This window comes from Myotis davidii, unplaced genomic scaffold (genome assembly GCF_000327345.1).
Source record: "Myotis davidii unplaced genomic scaffold, ASM32734v1 scaffold59, whole genome shotgun sequence".
In the NCBI taxonomy this organism is placed as follows: Eukaryota; Metazoa; Chordata; class Mammalia; order Chiroptera; family Vespertilionidae; genus Myotis; species Myotis davidii.
Window position 1 is genome coordinate 2247135 of NW_006293001.1, and position 6486 is coordinate 2253620.

At 36.0% G+C, this 6486-nt stretch overlaps 1 protein-coding gene across 1 annotated transcript in view; it reads left to right on the top strand.

Moving 5' to 3' along the window:
* The first annotated feature begins 2530 nt into the window (after positions 1-2530).
* TANK (TRAF family member associated NFKB activator) overlaps positions 2531-6486 on the top strand; it is an 81573-nt gene continuing 77617 nt past the window's right edge. Inside the window, exon 1 of the mRNA XM_015565744.1 lies at positions 2531-2753. The gene's annotated coding sequence lies outside the window, so the exon portion shown is untranslated. The remainder of the gene's footprint in view (positions 2754-6486) is intronic.

The window sequence follows — 6486 nt, forward strand, 5'->3', positions numbered from 1 at the left end:
TCTGGGCACCTGGGGATCTTTTTAAAATCCTGATTTCTGGGACTCATCCTCTGGAAATTCTGTTTCTTTGTTACTAATGTTGTGGCCTCACCCCATAACAAAGAAACAGAATTTCCAGAGGATGAGACCCAGAAATCAGGATTTTAAAAAGATTCCCAGGTGATTCTAATGTGCAGCCAAGGTTGAGAACCACTGCTCTAAAGGTTAAAAGGCAAACTAAGGTTTTTAGAAAAATTTTACTTATAAAATTATAGAAATGAGCATAACGCCAAAAGGTTAGCCTAAAAAAATTATAGTGAACTTACTGAGACTATGGGGAAAAGTCTCAAACTTTAACCCTAGATCCTTTTTGCTTGTTCAGTTCCTGGCTGTCCATGCTTCTCTTCATGAGTCACTCAGCTGAGAACCACATCTTCCTTCCTCACAGCACCTTGCACATATCTCTGCTCTGCATCCCAGCCAGCAATTAAGAGCTCTGGCTTTCTTGCCCTCCACTGTCCCTAGGTAAGACTTTGCTTTCCAGGAATTCTTAGAGAGAGCTTTCTCCCAGACCTGCCCTGAGAATCCTGCTGCTCGTGGTAGTGATCTCTTCATCCTTTCATTAGCAACCCCTTGGCCATTCACCTCAGCTTAAATGGGAACCTGGCTTTTGCCTTCCATCCTCTCATTTGGGCTTGAAGCACCCCAAGTCCCCTCTTACTCTAGTCATTTGTACCCTAACCCTTGCCGATTGTGGCTTAATGCCAGTTTGTTCCTTTCTCCCCTACAGGAATCTGCATTTCTATCTGCCCCGGTTATATCATTTATGACTCTGAGAGGAAAAAAGGAGGGGAAGGGAATAGAAAAAGGAACCACTAGAAACAACAAAGATAAAAAGTTCCATCTGCCTCACATGTTTTGCCAAGAGCCAGAACTGCTCAGTGGCGTAGGTTTTAAATTCCATTCACTCAGACAGAATTTCCTCAAAAAGATCTCCAACTATAGCTTCTCTGTCTTGGCCTCAGGACTCTCTTACAAGCAGTGCCCCTCCGGGTTGAGGCCAAATACCCAGGACTGGCCAGTTCCTCTGGAGCTTGGGCATCAGCCAAGCTCAGAGGCCAAAGCGAATAGAAGAGGAAAGGGGCACAGATGGAGAAATCAAAGGGGCATTTCCCAGTTAAGACGTCAGCACTGCTTTTTTAAAAAGAGTCTTGTTTTTAAGATCCTGTTAATTCAAAATGTAAATTCTTGAGAAGCATGCTTTCCTTCCACCGGTGGCTCACTTTTTTTCTTTTTCTGCGTTTGCAGTATTAGTTAGGTTTTATTTTTCCATTGCACACAAGAAAGCTTAATGTTTGATATCAGTAAGGTAGTTATAAAACACAAGGCACTGAAGGAAATTAATTCTTCATTCTATGTCAGATGAGTAAATGGAACATGTTAAATCATAAGCCTATTCATCATTTTAGATACTTTCAAAATGATTTCCTTTTTATAGACTAATTTCATCACAAGTAGAAATATCTCAGGCTTATTTAGCATCTAGTTTAGCAGAGGGCAGTGTTTTCAAGCGGACAGGCCACTAGACTGAGAATCAGAAGTTCTAAATTCTAAGCCTTTTACTGATGTGAGGAACTCTGGGTAAGGTCTCGAACTCCTTATCTGAAAAATGTAGGAACTGAACCAGGAGCCTCTCAGTCTTTTTGTGGTTACAGTCTTTTCCCAGTTAATAATTTGAGATGCTGACAGTATAGTACCGTAAAGAGAAGAAACGCACTTGGATTCAAAAGATTCAGATTTTAATCTGAGTTTTGCCTTTGACTTTCTTTGTGACTTTGAGCATTTATCCTTTCCTGTTCCCTCATCTGAATAAAAAGGAATAGAACAGATGGTGTCTAAGGACATTCCCAGCTCTAAAATTTTACAACAAAGAAAAATGTCAGTGGTGCCTGTGCTGCCTCCCATTTGCATGTTTTACTCCAAATAGCCCGAGAAGCTGGAACACACACCCCTCCACGTGCACCTTAGTTCCCAAGGAAAAAAGCTGTCTTAAGAGCCTCTTCCCCTGTCTCCTAAGTACCTGAGGTCAGGCTCTGGAATCCAGCATGAACATTATTATTTCTAGGCTTCCTCCAACTGACCCCTGTTGATCATAAAGCAAAGACAACTAGTCTTTGCCTTCTGCTTATAAATATACTACTTAGGGGAAGAGTGACTTCTTAAAAGCAAAAACAACAACAGCAACAACAAAAACACTATTTGTCAAATAAACTTGCTTTTTAAATTTTCTTACATGAAAATCTGCTTAAACCTAAAATATTTGTGTTTATAATTTCTGGATTTCTCTTAAAATGCCCTAACTATTCAAGTAAAGTGTCTTTGCTACAAAAGGAAGTCAGAGCGACAGTCACGGGTGGTTTACAGAACAATTTCTGGTGTCTTTGCTTCATTTCAATATGTTGCCATGATTGGCCGTTGATAGTTACAAATAAGGAAGTTTTCAAGTCAGGGGATTTCTCAGTGGAAGTTCCCAGTTCAACACAAGGGAGAGCTCAGGGAGGCTTGGGCAGCATTCTAGAGCCTGTGTATAAAGCTTTCAGACTCTGTAACTGCCCACATCTTTAAAGAGCAATAGCCTGTGACGGAAGACTTGTAAGCTGAAGAAGAGGTGACCAAAAACTTCAGTCGTTCCTATTGATTCGCAACCTAAGCAAGGTGGCCAGGATGTCTTAAACTGAAGTGTGGCTGACTTGTTCTCCTCTTGCTTCTGCTAAGTGAGTAATTTATGACATGATTCAATAATACCTTTGTATTTATTGTCATAGTTAGAAATTTGACGTTTACAAAATAGGGTCCTTACCTAAAACTAAAGGATAATTTAAAATACTGTGATTTTTTTACACTTTTCCCAACATTTAAAATAAAATTGATGTCTACTTGAAATGATCTTTTTTTTTTTTTCGTTTATATCTGGAACATACACCTTCTCTGAGTGGTTTTTATAACAATGTTAGACTTAAAAGATATGTAGTTAGCATAAGTTAAGTTGCATATAGCTTACTAGGTTGAAAAGTACACTAATACTCTATATAGTCATGCTTCTTTTGGGTTAAAATTTTAAAGATCAATTCCGGTCTCATCCAGTGTATTCATTCAAACATTAACTAAAGTTTATATTTTTCCATTTTCTAAGAAATACATGTTAATGAATATATCTTTACAATAAAGTATTAACCTCATGGAAAACTTTCCATTTCCTATCTTAAAACATTTAAACTTACAAAATTAGATTTTCTTAATGATAAGCCTAGGAAATGTTAATAGTTCAAAAAGAGTAAACATCAGGAATCATTATCACTATTGTTATATTAATAGCTGCCATTTACTGAGTGTCTCCTGGAGGAAAACAATCACAAGATCTTCCAGTTCAAGGCAGAACCAGAGCTTAAACAAGATCTCATATCACTTTTTCCATGGCTCTCTGTTTCCACTGCCCTGCCTTCTTACAACATTAAAACAATATTTTGAGATGTCTTATCTGAACTGCAAAATGATGGGGGAGAAAGGAAGATGACCTAGCCAAGGGCCCAGAGCAGCCAAGTCATTCATTGAAGCTTAGAAGTTATTTCCAGGTCTCTCTTCTCTTCACTCATCCACCCCATTTTCTCCCTCCCTCCCGGGTGCACTTTTACCTGTTCACGTGCGCACACAGGTATCTGTCTCCAGGCAGGAGGGATGTGGGCTGTATATCAAGCCCAACCTGACTGAGGTTCCTGCTAGCAAGTGACCAGGGCCCTAAAGGAATGTCCGGTTACTTCTTTTAAACACTGTGACAATAAAAGAGATGGCCAACTGGAAGATTTAAAACAAACCTGTTAAATTCCTCCCAAAAAGTTCTGGTTGGGATTTCATAAAACATACACCTATTTGATGAAAAGAATCATTCTTACAGAGAGAACTTGCCTGTTCGCAAACATTCCTTCTCTCCATGTACTTAAGGCCTCAGAAAACATATAGGTCTTTGTTTATAGTAAACTGTATTTCAGCATGTTTTATTTTCTTTGTGTGGGGTGGTGATTTTAAAAAGTTCTTGATTTCATAATTTTATCTTGCATTTAGCCATTATGTCAATCCTTTATTCTAAATTATTTTAGGTAATTTACATGTGATGTCTACATAGAAAAAATATAACTTCATATCCTTTTTTTTTTCTTCTCACCACATTGTCCAGAACTTCTAGAACAGTGTTTAATAACAGAAGAGATAGCAGCCAACCTTGTCTCATTCTGATCTCAGTGGGAATTTCCCTAGTGGTTAACATTAAGAATGACGTTGGCTATTGGTTTGAAGTAAATAAGCTTGTTATAAAAACCAGATAACTACCAAATACATTTCTAACCCGAGTTTACTAAAGGTGTATCAAGACTTCATGTAAAACTATATTCAATGTCTTTTTTATATTATTAGAGACAACTGTATGGTTTCCTATATAGTTTTAAACTATATAGTACTGTGCTGTTACACAATACAATAATTTCATTTTTTAAAAAAATTCTGTGATATCAAAAATCATGTCCCCAGTAAAAAGGTAGATTTATAGTTTAAAGTATATATATTTTTTGCTCTGATGAAAATAATAAATTGATCAAAACCAACCAAACCAAACCTACCCATTTCCTCATTTTCTCTTCAATCCACACTTCTTAGATGCCTCTCCCCTATTATTTTGGCTTCACAATTTAGTTCACAACTCAAATTAACAGAAAAGAATGAAAACAATGTGTCACAGCCAAAAGCCCTCTCCAGGCAGAGCAACCAAATACTCAAAGAAAGCAGCTGTTCCTGCATTTTATGCAAAAAGCTTTCTCCCTATTATGACAGCGCCAGTTGCAGACCACAATTCAGTTACAACTGACAGTGGTATTCAAAATGTGTCCAAATTCTCAGATCTTACACCTATGTATGCTGAATAAGAAATGTCTGTAATTTACTGAGAAATTTTGCTTTCATATTCTTAAACGAAATTAATCTGTATTTTTTATTTTCTGATTAAAAAAAATACCAGTTTACCATGCTTTCAAAAAGTTTAATGGGCTTTATTTGCTCTTTGAAATGTTTAAAGAGCAAACCTGAACACTATTTATCCTTGGCACCCACTTTTGGTTGTTTTGTTCATGTGATTTTTTTTAATCAAATTTTTCAAATCTATTAGCATACATGATATTCTCTTGTACTTTTTAAAAATCATCTCTATAACTATGTGGATAACCCTTTTTCATTACTTATTTTGACCATTTTTGTTTTCTCTCTATTTTTTTTCCTGATTGGACATGTCAAAGAGTTAATCTGGATGTATTACTTTTATGGTTTTCATTTTTTTAAATAATTAGTTTTTTTATATTTATTAATATTTCTTAATGCTTTATTTTAGAATATTTCACTTTTACTTTTCTGTTCTTGCGTTGAATGATTAGTTCATTTATTTTTCTTTCTTTCTTGTTTTGTAATGAAAACATTTAAGGCTAGGAATTTTCTTTGAGTACCATTCTAACTATATCTCACTTTTATATGTCACTTTCACATGGCCATTATTTTATGTTTTTTTCGTTGTAGCTTTATTTCCTCTTTGATCCAAAAATTACTTAGAATAATAAAGGGTTTTTTTTAGTTAACAGGCTTTATTTTTTTTTAGAATAACTTTAGATTTAGAGAAAAATTGAGCAAACATTACAGAGTTTTCATATACCCCATCACACACAGTTTCTTCTATTATTAACAGCTTACATTAGTATGGTACATTTGTTACACTTAAGGAACCAATATTGATACATTTTTACTAACTCAGTCCATAGTTTATTCAGAATTCCTTAATTTTTCCTTTTTTCCCCCTTTAAAAAAAAATGAGGTAAAATTCACATCACATAAAATTATTTTGAATACTATTGGAAGTAGAATTATTTCCTTAATTTCATTTTTGTATTGTTCATTAATGATGCATAAAAGCACAACTGATTTTTGAGTGTTAATCTTATATTTAGCAACTTTGGTAAAATAATTTGTTCATTCTTATGGATTCTTTGGAATTTTTTAATACATAGGAACTAGATGCCTAGTGCACAAAATTTGTGCACGGGTGGGATCCCTAGGCCTGGCAGGCAATCAGAGCCAATTGAAGCCTTCTGGCTGCCAGCTGGGGCCTTCCTTCATTCTGCGACGCCCCCTGGTGGTCAGCGCATGTCATAACAAGCGAGTGAACTCCTGGTCTCCTGGTCGAACTCCATTTCATTTTGCATAATGTTCTCAAGAACCATCCATTCTGTCACAAATGGCAGAATTTCCTTTCTCATAGCTGAGTGATTTTCTATCTATCTATCTATCTATCATCTATCTATCATCTATCTGTCCTCCACATTTTCTTTTTTTATTTTTTTAATATATTTTTTATTGATTAAGATATTACATATGTGTCCCTGTCCCCACATCACCCTCCACCACCCCCCCCCCCCC